Source organism: Dermochelys coriacea, chromosome 10, assembly GCF_009764565.3.
Source record: "Dermochelys coriacea isolate rDerCor1 chromosome 10, rDerCor1.pri.v4, whole genome shotgun sequence".
Classification (NCBI taxonomy): Eukaryota; Metazoa; Chordata; order Testudines; family Dermochelyidae; genus Dermochelys; species Dermochelys coriacea.
The window spans coordinates 75,446,372-75,465,603 of NC_050077.1; the positions used below are offsets into that span (position 1 = coordinate 75,446,372).

The window sequence follows — 19,232 nt, forward strand, 5'->3', positions numbered from 1 at the left end:
TTTTGTTTATTTGCTGTTTAGTTCTTTGTGAAATAACACTCCCAGAAGAAAATCCCCCTCTCTGCTTAAGGAATTAGCCCAGAGACAAAAGCAGAGAATTCTTTAAGCCTTGTTTTGTACTAAGAGAAATGTTTGACATTTCTGCGGAGAGGTGTTTAGTTTGGATTCATTAGGTCTTAGGGACTCTTTTCTCTTTTTTTGGCCTTTCAGTTTCTGTCACTGTTTTTTTTTTCTTTCCCCCTTCTGTGTTTGGTAGACTGAAGAGAATTCACCAATGTGTAATTAGGTTTCCTACATTTGAATAGCAAAATCCAGTTGTGTTTTAAATGGGAAAGCTAAGCATTCCCCTCCACCAGCATGCCCAAACCTGATTTGTGAGCAGACGAAAGAAAAAAAGACCTCACCAAAAGTTATTTAATGCTTGAAATACTGCTAAGGCTCCATTGGTGAAACCACACCACTGGTACTAATGGTGGAAGTGGCAGGCTAGACAGAACTCAGGAGGTATTACCCTAGAATTATGCTATATAACGGTAAGAATACATGAGCTCTATGAGCACCACAACTTTCATTATGGCTATCACCAGTGGGTGGAGAATTATGGGTAAACATTTCACTAAGTCTAGTATGCAGCCCTTTACACTACAAATACAACCAAGACTGATATGACCAAGGCTTTTAGCCTTGTTAAAACAAAAGTCAGGTCCAGCCCATATCAGAGTTTGGAACCAGGTTGTAATTGGGATAGAGGGCAGGGATGTTGTAACTAGAGATGGGAAACAGTTTTCTCATCTTGTGAGAATTTTCAAGATTCCAAAAAAATTTCCTGACCTGAATTGGGGGGGGTCAAAATCTCAGAAATCTTTGAAAATCAAAAACAGGGATGGAAAAATCAGATTAGGTCAATCAAAACATTTCATTCTGGTAATTTTGAAATGTCTTGTTTCAAATTTAACATTTTAACTTTAAAAAAAAACTTTTTACTATTAATTAATTTAAATTTCTAGACAAAATGTTGTTTTGACACAAAAACACAATTTTTGTTTTAAGAACTGTAACAACGGGACATTTCAAAATATGTTCTTCAAAATATTTTCAAAACAGGATTTTTTTTTCCAGAACTTACACTTTTGACAAATCAGCATTTTGCAACAACAACAAAACAAAAACTTTTTTGTCAAAAAAATTCCTGAACCACTGTAGTTGTTTCCATGTTCTTGGACATGTTTGTATTTTCAGTGTAAATAAGGCCTAAAGATCTCCTTAAAAGCTGGGCAACATAAGACAATTCGCACTAGGCCAGGAGCTTACAAGACAAAAAGGATTAAATTCAACCCTGGTGTAACTGTGAGCAATTCCATGGACTTCAACAGGGTGATTTTGTTTCCAAATCTTTCTGTCAAAGTGAACAGATACAGCCATATCCCAATGCTAAATTTTATAGTCCCCTGTTTTAAATGGGAAGAAGCTGTTTTTAGCGATAGATCTTCAATTTATTTCATCACTTATTTATCACTTGATTCAACAGAGCGCGGATTTGTTGAACTTCAGGGCATGCTTTGAAGCCTGTTTTTTCCAGGCTTGCCATAAAGGTGGGGGAAGTCATTGCTTAATAAAATTATTTAGCTGGGCTCCTTTCAACTCTATTAGCTCTGAACTCCAGATAAATTTTTAAAGGAATTGGCTGCTGCCAGATATACCTGAGTCATCTGGCAAAACGACTGCATCAAAGAGCCAACAGTCTTCACTAGAGCCTCTGGCAGAACACACCTGTTGTGCTGCCAAACATACAGAATGAGATATATCTGAATGTTGCATTGATTTTGACATGAGTAAGTCAAAGTTTACTGGCCTGCTTTTCAAAGGTTCTTAGCACCTGCAGATCCCATTAACATCATTGTGATTATTGGGTGCTTATTATTTTTTGAAAATACTCAATAAAAACTTGGGTGGTTATTTTTTATTATTTTTAAACCAAACCACTGTACCTTCGTCAAAGCTCAGCTTAGATGGACAGGACATGTTGTCAGAATAGGTGATGATAGACAGCTGAAAAAAGTTTTCTATAGTGAGCTGAAACTAGGGAAGGATGGAATGGTCAATGAAAACACTTCAAAGACTTGCTTAAGCAAAATCTCACCTCATGTATTATAAATATTGATAACTTCAAAGACATAGACAAGGACAGACTTGAATGGAGAGCAACTATCAATACAGGTTTTAAACACTTTGAGGAAGACAGATGAAGAAAACTGATTGAAAAAAAAGGGCCCAGCATCATGCCCAGTGTTCAGTGGGAACCTGAATAATCCTGTGTGTCATCTGTTCGGGATCTTGCTCCTCCCAGATTAGACTATACCACCACAGAGAACAAATAGATCATAGAAGTATAGGACTGGAAGGGACCACAAGAGGTCATCTAATCCAGTCCCCTGCACTCAAGGCAGGAATACAAAATAACTAGACCATTTGTGAAAGGTGTTTGTCTAACCTGTTCTTAAAAACCTCCAGTGACAGAGATTTCACAACCTCCCTAGGCAATTTGTTCCAGTGCTTAACTACCCTGACATTTAGGAAGTTTTTCCTAATATCCAACCCAAACCTTCCTTGCTGCAAGTTAAGCCCATTGATTCTTGTCCTATCCTCAGAGGTTAATGAGAATAATTTTTCATCCTCCTCCTTGTAAAAACCTTTTATGTACCAAAAACTGTTATCATGTCCCCACTTAGTCTTCTGTTCTCTAGACTAAACAAACCCATTTTTTTCAATCTTCCCTCATAGTTTTCTGGACCTTTAATCATTTTTGTTCCTCTCCTCTGGACTTTCTCCAGTTGGTCCACATCTTTCCTGAAATATGGCACTCAGAACTGGACATAGTATTCCAGCTGAGGTTTTATGAGTGCAGAATAGAGCAGAAGAATTATTTCTCATGTTTTGTTTACAACACTCCTGCTAATACATCCCAGAATGATGTTTGCTTTTTTTTGCAGCAGTGTTACATTGTTGACTCATATTTAGCTTGTGATCCACTGTGACCCCAGATCCCTTTCTGCAGTACTTTCTCGGCAGTCATTTCCCATTTTGTATGTGTGCAACTGATCATTCCCCCCTAAGTGGAGTACTTTGCATTTGCCATTATTGAATTTAACCATATTTATTTCAGACCATTTATCCAGTTTGTCCAGATCATTTTGAATTTTAATCCTATCTTCCAAAGCATTTGCAACCCCTCCCATCTTGGTATCAGCCACAAACTTTACAAGTGTACTCATTATGCCATTATCTAAATCATTTATGAAGATATTGAAAAGAACCAGAACCCATTCCTGTGGGACCCAACTCAATATGCCCTTCCAGCTTGACTGTAAATCACAACTACTCTCTGAATGGTTTGTCAACCAGTTATGCACCTTATAATAGCTCCATCTAGACTGTACTTCCCTCGCTTGCTTATGAGGTCATGTGAGGCAGTATCAAAAGCCTTACCACAGTCAAGTATACCACATCTATGCCCCACCTCTCAGCCACAAGGCTTGTTATCCTAAGAAAGCTATTGGGTTGGTCTGACACGATTTGTTCTTGACAAATCTATGTTGACCATTGCTTATCACCGTATTATCTTCTAGGTATTTGCAAATGGATTGCTTGATTATTTGCTCCATTATCTTTCTGGATGTTGAAGTTAAATTGATTGGTCAGTAATCTGGGTTGTCCTTATTCCTCTTTTTTATAGATTGGCAATATATTTGCCCTCTTCCAGTCGTCTGGAAGGAATGTGATGCTGTGACATCATTGTTGGGTAGTATGGACAGCCATATTGTTTTAATTGAGATCATTTGTTGTTTTTCTATTGCTTCAAAAATAAAGACTATTTCCTTAAATCCGCTCTCACTTTTGAAATGGAAATCAGATTTGCCTTGCTATACTTTATCAAGCTCATTAGTAATGATGCATGACCGGTTAACAGAACAAGAGAAGAAAAAAAGATGTAAGAGGCTTCTCTTTCTTATCTCATGTTTAAATATGAAATTGTCCTGTTTTACTTGGTGCAAAAGATGACCAGCTATTATTGAAAGACTGGATTTCTACACTGCAATCATGATTTTCCTCCAATTAGGACATAGATTTGTGCTGCAAAATATGAAGGGTAGATGGTATCCCAAAGGTTTTGATAGTTCCTGTTGCTAGATTACTGTTGGCATGGCACACTTTGGCAAAATACGCTTTTCATGCAATGGTAGGATCAGCTTCAGGGAATGTGGGGCTTGTTTTAGAAGAGGGGGGGTTGGAGACCATTTTTTCACTGAATTACCCATATAAGGAAAGACATTTTCAAAGTCTCATGAGTGTTGATGCATCTTTATATAACAAGCCAAGACCTTTATCCAAGAATTAAATAACTGTGGTATAGTTTTCAGGCACTTAATACTTTCCTTAAACACATTTTTTGTTGTTGGAACTTTAATAAATTTATAATTTCAACAAAGCACTAAATTTTCAAATAATTGTTTGAAAGAAAGAATTCATTTTCAGACATTTGACTATTGGAGGGAGTTATATATATATAAGGGCTGTCGATTAATCGCAGTTAACACACACAATTAACTAAAAAAATTAACTGCAATTAAATAAATTAATTGTGATCAATCGCACTGTTAAACAATAGAATACCAATTGAAATTTATTAAATATAAATAATGTTTTTGATGTTTTTCTATATTTTCAAATGTATTGATTTCTATTACAACACAGAATACACAGTGTACAGTGCTCACTTTATATTATTATTTTTATTACAAATATTTGCACTGTGAAAATGATAAACAAAAGAAATAGTATTTTTCAATTCACCTATACATGTACTGTAGTGCAATCTCTTTATTGTGAAAGTGTAACTTTCAAATGTAGGGGTTTTTTCTGTTACATAACTGCACTCAAAAACAAAACAGTGTACAACTTTAGAGCCTACAAGTCCACTCAGTCCTACTTCTTGTTCAGCCAATTGCTAAGACAAACAAGTTTGTTTACATTTATGAGATACTGCTGACTGCTTCTTATTTACGATGTCATCCGAAAGTGAGAACAGTCTTTTGCATACCACTTTTGTAGCAGGCGTTGCAAGGTTTTTACATGCCAGATATGCTAAACATTCATATGCCCCTTAATGCTTCAGCCACCATTCCAAAGGACATGCTTCCATGCTGATGATGCTCATTAAAAAAATAATGATGCATCCGATGAAGTGAGCTGTAGCTCACGAAAGCTTATGCTCTAATAAATTTGTTAGTCTCTAAGGTGCCACGGGTACTCCTTTTCTTTTTGCGAATACAGACTAACATGGCTGCTACTCTGAAACCCATTAAAAAAATAATGTGTTAATTAAATTTGTGACTGAACTCCTTGGGGAAGAATTGTATGTTTCCTGTTCTGTTTTACCTACATTCTGCCATATATTTCATGTTATAGCAGTCTTGGATGATGGCCCAGCACATATTCGTTTTAAGAACACTTTCACAGCAGATTTGACAAAATGCAAAGAAGGTACCAATGTGAGATTTCTAAGGATAGATACAGCACTCAACCCAAAGTTTAAGAATCTGAAGTGCCTTCCAAAATGTGAGAGTGATGAGGTGTGGAGAATACTTTCAGATGTCTTAAAAGAGCAATACTACGATGCAGAAAGTACAGAACCCGAACCACCAAAGAAGAAAATCAACCTTCTGCTGGTGGCATCTGACTCAGATGATGAAAATGAACATGTATCCGTCCTCTTTGCTTTGGATCATTATCAAGCAGAACTCATCATCAGCATGGATCCATGTCTTCTGGAATGGTGGTTGAAGCATGAAGGGAAATATGAATCTTCAGTGCATCTGGCACATAAATATCTTGAGATGCTGGCTACAACAGTGCCACGTGAACGCCTGGTCTCACTTTCAGGTGACATTGTAAACAAGACGTGGGCAGCATTATCTCCTGCAAATTGTAACCAAACTTATTTGTCTGAGTGATTGGCTGAAGTAGGACTGAGTGGACTTGTAGATTCTAAAGTTTTACATTGTTTTATTTTTTGAATTCAGTTATTTTTTATACATAATTCTAAATTTTTAAGTTCAACTTTCAGTATAAAGAGATTGCACTACAGTACTTGTATTAGGTGAATTGAAATAAACTATTTCTTTTGTTTTTTACAGTGCAAATATTTGTAATCAAAAATAAATATAAAGCGAGCACTGTACACTTTGTATTCTGTGCCATAATTGAAATCAATATATTTGAAAATATAGAAAACAACCAAAAATATTTAAATAAATGGTGTTCTATTATTTGTTTAACAGTGCGATTAATCGCGTGATTAATTGCGATTATTTTTTTTAATCGCTTGACAACCCTAATATATATATAAAAATACACACACACACTTTACAGTTAATTTAATACTTGGAGAAGTTAGGGACCGACAGAACTGGTTAGAAACATCTGTGAGGAGTACTTCCTCATGTAGGCCTTAATTCAAGAAGACACTTAATCACACTTTTAAGTTTAAGCATGTGTGTTAGTGCTTCTAGGATAAGGATCCTTTCCTAAATTGGAGGCCATAGGGAATGATCCAACACCAGTTGAAGCCTATAGAAAGGAGTCCTTTGACTTCAGTACAATCTGGCCCTTAATTAACCATCCATATGGTATTTATACTATACTCAGATGGTAAACCATAAAACTGTAAAGAATAAGAACATAAAAGGTCATTGTGCTGTAAAATAAGGAATTACTATTATTTGCAAGGTACTTCTTTTCTTTAATAATGGGTTGCTGTTTGGGGTTCAGATAAAATAAGTGTTCTGAGATATTTTTTTTAATTCTTCTTTTGCTTCTCTTTCCTTATGGCATGGCAAAGAATATGGTACATTTTCCTGAAAGCTCTATGCCCATTTTCAAATGTGTAGCGAATCTCCTTTTAATAGGTCTGCCTTGACATGCTTTCTTTAATACAGTGAAAGATTGCACTGTTTAAAAGCTCCTGAAAGGTGATTGCTCTCCTTGAAATAGAAAGTGTAGTTTCAATTTAAACAACAAGAATCGCTTGCCATTTGACTGAAATACATTAAGCAGTACAGTACAACACCATGTGACTATCTCTTGTAATTGTCAACAGATTGGCAAACTGACATATAATCCTGGCAAACCAGTATTTAATTGCTAAAATATGACTTTGTAGCAACTACAAGTAGGTCTGGCAATGTCAAGCTATCCCATACCATGTGGCTAGTCTGCTTTCGAAATGAAGTTTTATACCAGTTTGCAGCTGCCATGCTCCTCCTGAACTGCAAGTAGAGAGACATTACTAGAAGAAACATCATTAACTGGGGCCTGTGAGTTGCAGGAGATGGCATTGCACTTTCCTGTTAGTTTAGCCAGACTTTCCAAGCTACACTCCAAAATGAAGTCAGACTATTATTATTTATAGTCTCTACTGTGGTTTTATTTAATGGTAGGTTTGCCTTTGTTGAGCTCAGAAAACAAAACCTCTCACAGTTGGCAAAAGCTGGAAAACGAATCTTGTTTTCATTGGACTCACTATAAGCCAGAACTGGGGTGTTCACCTTGATATTTAAATAATTGGAGGAAGTGGTTACATCATGGGAGCCGAGAATCTTTTGTTCAATTCCCATCTCTCACACTGATTCATTATGAAGACCTTAGCCAAGTCAGTTAACTTGTGTTAGGGTATGTCTACACTGCAATAAAACACCACTCGCTGGCCAGAGTCAGCTGACTCAGGCCCATGGGGTTTGGGCTGCAGGGCTATAAAATTTCAGGGTAGACATTAGGGCTCTACATTGCAATTTTATAGCCCCTCAGCCCGAGCCCCACAAGCCCAAGTCAGCTGACACGGGTCAGCCCCTGGAGCCAGGGCTCCAGCCCAAGAGCGAACATTTACATTGAAATTTTATAACCCCAAACCTAAGTCCCATGAGCACAAGTCAGCTGACATGGGCCAGCCACAACTTAGACTTATAGACTTAGTTTCTCCACTTCTAAAAGGGGTATCACAGTGCTCATCTATCTATCAAAGGTGTTGTGGGATTTCTTTAATTATGTTTGCAAAGATGTTTTGAGGTGTCAGAGGCTACAGTGCTGAGATCTATATAAGTAACTAGATAGATCGATAGATAATAATGAAAGACACTAAAGACATACAAAGTATTCTTAGTTTCTTACTGACAGCTTTAATGGAAATCATTGTAGGTATCAAATATAAAAGGAAACAATGTAGTAGAAGTGAAAACAGTTAAAATATTAAAAAGTCATTTTTTCACATTTAAAGTGAAATATTAATTAACCAATACAAAATCTAGCATGTTATGAACTAATAAACAACTTACTCCTTTTTTAAATTGCAACACATTGTCTCACATAAAAATTGGGGTGGAGAAGGCAACCAGCACATAATATTACAATAATTTTATTTCTGTTGTACCAAAAGACTGGGGCAGACAATAATTTTGCCTGTCAGCTTGTGGTATAGAGGAATGACAGCTGCCCACTGTACTAATCGTTAAGAGATGCATCCTGGTTAGCTGTTTTACATATATAACATACCTATGTGCTTCGTACAAACAGAAAGCATATTTAATCCATAAAAACAAAAACCATTTCTGGAAGCACTTCCTTAATTTTTTGCAGAACTTCAGCAAAGTCAGGAATCAGTTAATTCTTTCATTTTTATCAATTTACAACAATGGCCAGCCATCCAACAAGCTCATTGGATGGAAAAGATCCCATGTGGACAGACATATAACACATATGGTATGAAAAAGTTATTATAACTTTTTATTACTTGTTACAGGTCGGCATGGGGAGAGAGAAATACTCATCCAGTTTAAAGTTGTCATTGGTATATCTTTTTATTTTAGTTTAATCTGTTATTTTCCAAACTAAACAAACCCTCTGGTGGATTTATTTTTGAAGAGCTACTGATACATATAAAAAGTAGGATCATTGACATTAACAGAGCACAACGAAAATATCATTAAGAACTGTCTTGTAGGTGGGTCTGCTGTTTCTCATGGAACAAATGGAGCATATATATTTGGAATTCTTATGTGTTGTTTCACTTTATGGCTCGCTTATAGTTTCCATCTCTTGGCATCAGTGGAACACTTCCCAGGATGTTTTAAGTCACAGCCTCATACTCCTCTTCAGTGAGTTGTCAGAGTTTCTCCATGTAAATTTGTAAGTTTTTCTTTTACCCGGCATTTCTCCCACTCAAGCATAACCCTGGGCTGACTTGTAATGTGTCCTAATTGTATAGAAAGCCATAGTCTCTTAATGACTAGCTATAACCTTTGCTGTGTGTGCAGGTTGTTAATCCCTTTTTAATAGCTGTATTTGTGTCAGATGAGGTCAGACATGAATTCTTATTTGCCTTTGTTCCACTTACAGAAAATCTTCTTTAAGATTCTTGGATGTTTTCATTCTAAGGAGTGGAGCCCCACACGATACAAATGTCCCTGTGATCACATCTGTGCACGTATGTGTGAATACAGGCCTATAGACTGTATGTGTAGGCATACTATATACTGTATGTGTAGGCATACTATACATTTATATATGTGTCTATCAACTGCTTGTTCTCTTAAACTGACCAGAAATAAACAACTAATTTATGAATCTAGTGAACACTAATGGCTCCATTCTGAAACTGATTTAAGAATGTCTCAATATTGTCTGCTTGGCTAGGTTATAGAAACTGCCTTTCTTGACATCAGACATGCATAACCTTGTAGGGCCCTATAACAGAGATTTTGCTGCTCATGATTAATATCAGGAATGTCCAAGATACTTTACATGGATGTGGATGTACATGGCCATGCAAAAGGATGAGAGTAAATTCCCACATACTGGGATTTACATTATGCTTTATTCCTCTACAGAGAAAAAGATAAAGAGCTGGGGACATTCTTCCACCTCATTCTCCATCTCTCCTTCATCCCTGGATTATGAAATTTATTTTGGAATCTACATTTATGTAGGTTCACAATTATCCTTGTTTAACCTGTTCCTACCATGCAGTTATCAACTCAGATTACATTACATTATGGTAAACCATAAATACAGCCAGGAGAGAGAGGAGGGGCAAGAAAAAGTTGCCCTAATCTCAAAGCACCATCAACTCTGCCTTCCAACTCCAGAGCTCAAGTCTACTCCACATTTAAAACAGAAATGGGTAAAGCCAGCAGCCATACATCGTTTCACTAAAATTAAGTAATAAACAGCAAGGCCTTAGCATAATGTTGTGTGACCTTGTGGTCTCTTTATTGGTGGAGTATCACAAACAGGCAAAGTCCCTGGAAAGCTGGATGGATGCTGGAGTGAGTTCAGTAAACAGAGCATGTATTTTATTACTGATGGGGGTACAGGGGCAGCTCCGCCCAGGCAGCTGGTACTGCTTCTTCCCCCAAAGCAGAAAGCACAGGAAACTCAGGTTACTTCTGAATCAGGGATCCTTGCCATCTGGGAGGAGCCATACCCTTTAGGTGGTGCCTAACTGCCTATGGATGTGCCACACAATAATTCTGTTACGGTAATATACAATCAAAACTCTCTATCTGCTTCCAGAGCAGGTGGGCGAGTTTATATCTGTTGCTGTTTTCATCGACTAATTGTTAATAGTAATCTTTTAACTGTTAAAATGGTGGTGTGTTTTTCAGTCACCAAACCTCAAAAAGGACAACAGCTCAGAAGGAGAAGCAGGAGCTCAGCATGCCACATGACCTTAAAATACAGTAAATTATCTTGTATCTAAATGACTAATGTATGTTTCTGATTGTGTCTAGTGCTGTGCAAGCAAAGCTTAATGTGGTGTTTCGATTACTTTAATAGCTTTTGTTAATAAGGCAGTTTTCTCTGATTTTTTTTAAATTTCATTTTAGAATGAAAAGGAGCCCAAACAATGCTGTGCGGGGACCCATTTTGCTGATATATTTCTTGAGTCTTTGATATTATTTATATATCTGTTTACTAAGAGGATTATGTAATAGTTGTATATGGTACCATAGATAGCCAATGAAACCTTATACAGAGAGTATGAACTTGAGGCCTGATTTCAGGGGCTGTCGATACATTTGAAAATCCTGCCAAAAATCCCTGTCGCAGAGAACTTACAGATGAGGTTAGGTATTTTATGACATGATGTAGGAAGAGATTACTTCGGGCAGAGGTTTAGAACTATATGAGATTTTTATGGCTGTCTGTTTGAGTTTGTGGGGTGACTGTGGTTGTATGTTTATGGTTGTGGATGACTGCTACTTTAAGTCTAGAAGAGGGACTGCTTGTGGTTACTGATTTGAAAGCCAGCAATGAATCCCAGAAGTAGAATCCTCTATAAAGTGAGGATTACATGAATTACTAAAAAATGCCTAGGGTTTATAATTTATATGGCAGGATGGGTTTTCCCACATGGCTCCACAGACCTTATGTTCTTCTTAGCTGTACAGTTCTCTGGATGTATGATGAATCCTGCTTGTGGACCTAGGAGGGGCATTCATTTACGTGGCTCTGGAGATTTCCAACAACATTGAACCTTTCCCCATGGAAACACACCATGCTGTGGGGCATCTTTCCCAACCAACTCGACTGAAGTGCATCTTGGGCTACCGTTTTATTATGCACTTTTCTGTCTCGAGAGTTGTAACAACAAAATGGATTTAAGACTCATTTTACCAACAAACAAAAATAAAATCTAAAATAAAACTAAACAACTCAAAATAGTACATAAAATGACAAGGGCCAGATAATCTTCTGATATACATGGCCTGACTAAAGCACATATTTTGGTTTGGTAGGCATAGCAACTGTGACTACTATACTGAAATAACTGTTTTAAAGTTGGTGAATTGGATTGAGAGATGGAAGATGTGAGTTCTCTTTCTAGTCTCTTTAGTGGAAATTTTAGTGGAAATTTGGATCAAGCCCAAAGCCAAAGTCAATAAGAGTCTTTACATTGAAGTCCATGGGTGTCTCTCTCCCATTGGGAGGCTTTGGTTTAGGCCTTTGGCCTCTCTTTTTTTCTGTTTCCCCATCTGTAAAAGGAGAATAATGATGCTTACTCACTTTTGTACAGTACTTTGCTACTTAGAAGTTCTATAACACTTTTCATCCACAGATCTCAATCACAAAATAATGATTTAAATTAAGACAGTGGACAAAATTGCATGAGCCCATTGCCTGGTTGTACAGACAGAGCTAAAGATGTCTCTCCCATTATGTGGCTATACAAGGACACCCCACAATAACACTCCCTGTATTCCCTGTTCTCTGGGGAGCACTGGGACTGCTCACTCTCACTCCCCCCCAAAAAGAGAATGCCAAAAAGGGGAGCAAGGAGGAGTGGAGAGGAAAGGAGGTCATGGCAAGACCCTACATGTAAATCAATGTAGAGGTAAGATCCTAAGATGATGTAAATAGCTGTAGGTCTGTTGACAGTGGAGCTAGACCAGTTTATACCAGCTGAGCATCTGCCCCAGGATAGGTAATATAAGAGATGGCAGCATGATCCAGAGAAGTTGGAAATTAGGAGTCAGGGTTCCAGGGTTTTAATCCTGGCTTGGCCACTGACTCACACAGCATGGTCTTGGGCAGGTCACAACCTCTTTTTGTCTTTGCTTCTTCTTATGTAAAAAGGGAATAATAAATGGAACATATTAAACTACTGCATGGAACAAAATGAGGATTAATTGATTAATGTTCACACAAGGCTTTGAAGGTGTAAGCAACACTATTATACATAAGTGATAAGTATCATTAAAATGTTGCCAGATACATTTGTTATATTTATGAAGCAAATTGCCTATGACAATGAAACTCTGGAGACATTTTCTGGGCTTCTTCTGCTTTGGGTAACACTGAAATAGTCTTTCTAATCCTACAGTCCTGTTGTTGACATTCCAGCCTCATGCACACCCATCGACAATCTTGGAGCATGTGTCCAGTACTTTTTTTTTTTTTTGCTCCATCTGGCTTAGTTGGCAGATATTAATATGCCTCTGGAAAGTAAAACAAACTGAATAAAAGGAATCCTAATATGTCAAAGAAAAAATTACTGACCTCAATCTGAAATAGTATCTATGTCATCTGACCTTTGGAAAGATGGATCCATAGGAACCCCAGCTACCAAGGAGTTAATACATGCAGTGTAGTATAAGTATTTGGTTAATTTGCTTATTAAAATCACGAAAAGCTTTTGGCTCTTTGACACCCAAACAAAAGGCAAGCAATTGAGTGACTTTTGACCTGAGCTTATCAGATGACTGGTGTAATGCTGTCAAACCCTCATCACTGCATTCAAGTAAGGTCACATTTTATAGGTGTTTATGACAGTTTAAGGTTCATACTGCCTATCTTTGTCAACACTAGAATGATGCAGGTCAACTGGCCAGGTTAATGAGCCAGAGCACAAGAGGAAAAACATGGGAAACAGACTAATATCTAAATTAAAAATCAAATGTAAAGAACCTGTAAAACAAACAAGTTCTAATAAAGGCTGGAAAATCACAAGTCACTGGAGCTGGATTGAATACTCTGACTTCCACTTGTGTAATTGTATGTGGGAGTTAAACAATATTTGGGCAAAGCAAAATTGTGGACAAAAATGTTACAAAATAGTTTGTGATACTTCCTGAGATTTCATTTTAGCCATGTTTGTGACCATAAAATAGTGTGCTTTCCTGAAATTTCACCATAACTGTTCTTTCACTGCAAAAAGATGAGAATTCACAAGTTGACACAAAATTGGTCCTGTTACATAGTGCAAATATTTTGTGAAAATTGAATTAGTCTCAAATTCACAGCAAAATGGGCATAGGCTCAGATTTTGAGCATTTCAAATTGAGAATATCTGTGCCACACCCAAGCACTATGGAAGTTAATAATGAACAGAAAGTGATCATATTTTCAAAATCTCTGACACTTTTTGGGTGACATTTTTAGTGTAAAAATAAGCTGTACACAAGATAAAATTATACTTAAAATGTATACAGGTGTCATTACTGACAGTTTCTGCTTAAATAGTGATATTGGTCTATTTCTCAGAGGGGAGGATTTTTACCAATAACTTAAACTTCTGAATTTATTTATCATAAAACACCAAACATCCCATTAACATTCAGTTTGAGCGAAAGAACATATTTGATAGTGGGTATACTCATATGGCTTTTTTTTTCATTCCAAACACCATTAATCATACAAAACGTTCATTCCTCTGGACTGTTTGTTCCTGGTAAATAAAGGACAAATTCTACTGGGAATAACAATATTCCATGAACTAACATTCTGGAGTTATAAAGTGAAATAATTTTTGATTGATAAAATGAAAACCAGGACATTTCAGATGTCCTAAAAGAAGTTCCACTGTCCCAATAAAAATGGGTTGAACAGTCACTTTACCCTTATAACTTGGGTCTCTTATAGACCTATCAATTTATCTTTCCCAGTGAAAATCACAGTACTATGTCATGGCTGAAAATAAAGAGATTTTTTCCCCCTTAGGTGAGTTTCTGGCTGGTTAATATGGTGGGTTTGTTTGTTTGTTTTTGTTTTTCCCTGAAGTGAAGATAATGGCCTTATTACAATGATTGTCTTAAAAGTTTAGTTCTTCCCCCACCCCTCACATTAGGACATCTTGGGTTTTTTTTAGTGTTATATAAATGATATTGAAGTGAAATATACCATCATATATAATTTTTCCATGACAGCAATCACTTAAAGTTGTAGGACTATATCCATTGTTCAGAGGAAGTAGTGTACAAAATAAAATCCTAGCTCATCATATGAATCATAAGATCCATTAATCTCTGTATAGGTTTGAATATTGTAAATCATCTCTTCCTGATTTTATTTATATACACGCACACACACACCCATACATTTAAATAATGAATGTAGTGCCACATTGGTGGCCTTGGAGACTTACATGAACCTACAGAGAATCTTACATTAAGCTCACCTAGTGTAGCTATTCAGCACATATCCCTGCACACCAATGTAGACATGCTGTGAGGCTCCATGGTGGGTGGTAGGGAAGCTCGTCGAGCAAAGAAAAAGAAGTGCCTCCATACTACTTGTGTGTCTCTCATGGGCCCACATAGTGAGGAAGGTGGAGATGGAAGTGGACCAGTGTTGGACCCATAGGAAACATATTTACATCAATCCCTATTGCAGCCCTGCACCCAAGTTGGGGTGGCCAATTTTTGCCTCCCTAACTTCTCCAGTCATCACTTGCATATAAGGTCTGATCATTTAGGGAAAACCTTTTGCAAACCTCTCTTACACATATTTTTAGTGATTTGGGCCTGAACTTAAAATCCTTAGGACCTTAACAATATTTTTGTTTTGTCTGAAATCTTTGGATTTCACTTTTGATAGAAAACAAGGTTATAATTTCATCTTCTTTTTTTTTGTAATGAATTGCATACATGTGGATTTATATGGGTTTTCTTGGAAAAATTCTAATAATAAATTATATAAAGAATATTTGAACATAAAGCTGGAAGAAATATAGAACAGTAGAAATGTATGGAAACTCACTGAGTTATTGATGAAATAGACCATATGTCCTCTGACACCTTGGTTTGATGGAATGCCTCCTTAACTGCTTCCTTAATGCATCCCGTTGTGCCTAGGTGTGGGATGACATAAGGTCTGCCTCACTCCTTTAATATGCTTTCATCTCTCTCATTTACAAGCTGTGTGTCCTTGTTTGTTTGCAAGAATATTGGAAGAGGGCAATAATGGGTAACTGTTCAAAAACTATTTTGGATGCACATACAACTCCTATGAATAGTCTTTGTTTTATGGCAACTAGTGCCAGGAGAAGGAGAAGAAAAGCCTCTCATTATTACAATAATTTTGCCAGAGATTACCATAAATTAAAGAAATCCAACTCTTCCCCTTTTCTCTTAATTGGAAGGGGGTTAAAGGATTTGCAAGTACTATTTCTATGCTAAAATATAGATTTTTTTTCCAGAAAGTTTCTTATAAACTCCCCATCTTGATATAGGTTCTATTTAACACAAAAGTTACAGGCTTCCTGGAGTCTCTGTACTTTGAATGATCTTACTTTATCGTGACAAAGTACTTTCCACTGGTATTTCCAATTATTATTGTCAGGATCCCAGTCGAGGATGGTGCCTGGGTTGGAGGGCACATGGTCTGAGTTCAGTCTAAAGGGTCAAGGCCAAAAGCAGCAGTCCACACTAGCTTCATAGGATCTGGTTAGAGTCAAGTTTGATGAACCGCACTGGGTTGGAACCAAATGAGTCAGCCAGAGTAGGGTTAGTAGTGCAGAGGCAAAATGAGACGAGCAGAGCAGGAAACCAGGAAGCAAAAGTGAGGCTAGGTATCAGGAGCTGGGCTGGGGTCAGGAACCAGGAGGAAGGCCATGTATCAGGAGTACACAACAAGACCGAAGACATTCCAGATGACTGGAAAAGGGCAATCTGGTGCCCATCTATAAAAAGGGAAATAAGGACAACCTGGGAAATTACAGACCAGTCAGCTTAACTTCTGTACCCAGAAAAATAATGGACCAAATAATTAAGAAATCAATTTGCAAACACCTGGAAGATAATGAGGTGATAAGTAACAGTCAGCATGGATTGGTCAAGAACAAATCATGTCAAACCAATTTGATAGCTTTCTTTGACAGGGTAACAAATCTTGTGGATGGGGGAAAGCAGTACATGTGGTATACCTTGACTTTAGTAGGGCTTTTGATACTGTCTCGCATGACTGTCTCATAAACAAACTAGGGAAATACAACCTAGATGGAGCTGCTATAAGGTGAGTGCATAACTGGTCGTAAAATCATTCCCAGAGAGTAGTTATCAGTGGTTCACAGTCATGCTGGAAGGGCATAATGAGTGGAGTCCTGCAGGGATCAGTTCTGGGTCTGGTTCTGTTCAATAACTTCATCAATGATTTAGAAAATGGCATAGAGAGTACACTTATAAAGTTTGTGGATGATACCAAGCTGGGAGGAGTTGCAAGTGCTTTGGAAGATAGGATTAAAATTCAAAATGATCTGGACAAACTGGAGAAATGGTCTGAAGTAAATAGGATGAAATTCAATAAGGACAAATGCAAAGTACTCCACTTAGGAAGGAACAATCAGTTGCACACATACAAAATGGGAAATGACTGCCTAGGAAGGAGTACTGCAGAAAGGGATCTGGTGTCAGTGGATCATAAGCTAAATATGAGTCAACAGTGAAACACTGTTGCAAAAAAAGCAAACATCATTCTGGGATGTATTAGTAGGAATATTGTAAATAAGACATGAGAAGTAATTCTTCCACTCTACTCTGCACTGATTAGGCTTCAAATGGAGTATTGTGTCCAGTTCCAGGTGCCACATTTCAGGAAGGATGTGGACCAACTGGAGAAAGTCCAGAGAAGAGCAACAGAAATTATTAAAGGCCTAGAAAACATGATCTATGAGGGAAGATTGAAAAAAATTGGGTTTCTTTAGTCTGGAGAAGAGAAGACAGAGGGGACATGATAACAGTTTTCAAGTACATAAAAGGTTGTTATAAGGAGGAGGGAGAAAAATTGTTCATCTTAATCTCTGAGGATAGGACAAGAAACAATGGGTTTAAATTGCAGCAAGGGCGGTTTAGGTTGGATATTAGGAAAAACTTCCTAACTGTCAGAATGGTTAAGCACTGGAATAAATTGCCTAGGGAGGTTGTAGAATCTCCATCATTGGGGATTTTTAAGAGCAGGTTGGAGAAACACCTGTCAGGGATGTTCTAGATAATACTTAGCCCTGGCATGAGTGCAGGGGACTGGACTAGATGACCTCTCGAGGTCCCTTCCAGTTCTATGATTCTATGAACAAGGTCTGTCTGAGCAGCAAGCTGGAGATGCACCTAGTTGCACAAACAGCCTCTAGGGTGTTTTATCTGGGCCTTAAATAGTATGCTTGGGTCAATCAGGGAACCTGGTAGGTTCTGCCAATCAGGACCTCTGTGGGCAGGACATCTTGTGGTACTTGAACTCATAGAGCTCATAGGCTGCTCTTCCCCACTTCACAAGAGTGTCCGGTTGTGGTGTGGACAAGGCAGCCACCCAGAAGTCTCCAGACTCATGGATCCTTCCTATTAATAAATTTATTAATTATTATTAATATTATTATTATTCCCAATCAGGATCTGACCCATTATGCTATCTTCTAAACAAGCAAGTAATATATAAGAAGATACTGTCCTGCGTTAAAGAGTTTATAATCTAATTTAAGACAAGATACAAGTGAGTTTGAAAAACGCTCAACACAAATTCAAAATGTAAACATACTATAGATAGGAAAATGGCCATAAATTCCTCTATCAAAGATAATATCTATCAATGTCTCTCTCACAGTCATGAAACATGTCAGACAGTATGTACATATTCAGTGGAATGCATGTTTTGTTGTTGTTGCTGTTGAAATTCCAAATCCCGTTTTTTTGTTGTGTAGAAGAATATATATGGACCAGGAAAAAAAGAGACAAGAAAAATGCTCCTGATTCAAAGAAATGAGGTATATGACTCCTGTGTGTTTTCTTTCTGTGATGAATCTCGCACACCTGGGGATGCTACTAATTAATAAATAGTAAAATAACACGGCCTTGGCTCAAACACCATCTTTTTCTGTATAAAGAATATAAAAATTAAATAAAACAAGCAAACACATTTTTTCTCTCCTTTTACAAGAAAATACAAGAGTGTCTCCTCTTGAGTTGATGATCACTGTAAGAGTGAAAACTGGAGGTTTTGTAATTAGGACATGAGATTGAGACTCAGGTGACCTGGATTCAAGTCCTGGCTATGTGGGACTTTGGCAAGTTACTTAATCTCTTTGTCCCTCAGTTTACTATTTGTTGAATGGGGATAACATTTCCCTTCTCTGAGTCTTTGACTTGCATATTTCGATTGTAAGCTCTTTGGGAGGGACTGCATCTTTCTGTGTGTCCATACAGCACTAATCACAATGAGGCCTCTATCTCAGATAGAGCCTCTAGGCACTATGTAACACAAATAACAATGTGTCTTGAGTCTAGATATGAGCCATTTGATGAGATAGGACTCAAAGGCCACATCCTTAACTGGTATAAACAGGCAAAGCTCCATGGGCTTCAATATAGCTACACTGGTTTACAGCAGCTGAGAATATGGTCCAAGGGTAAGGACCT

At 37.4% G+C, this 19,232-nt stretch overlaps 1 long non-coding RNA gene across 1 annotated transcript in view; it reads right to left on the reverse strand.

Annotated features, from left to right (window-relative positions):
• Window positions 1-8,211: 8,211 nt before the first annotated feature.
• LOC122455973 overlaps window positions 8,212-19,232 on the reverse strand; it is a 40,029-nt gene continuing 29,008 nt past the window's right edge. The window contains exon 3 of the long non-coding RNA XR_006274527.1: window positions 8,212-12,086. This is a non-coding gene — a long non-coding RNA (uncharacterized LOC122455973). The remainder of the gene's footprint in view (window positions 12,087-19,232) is intronic.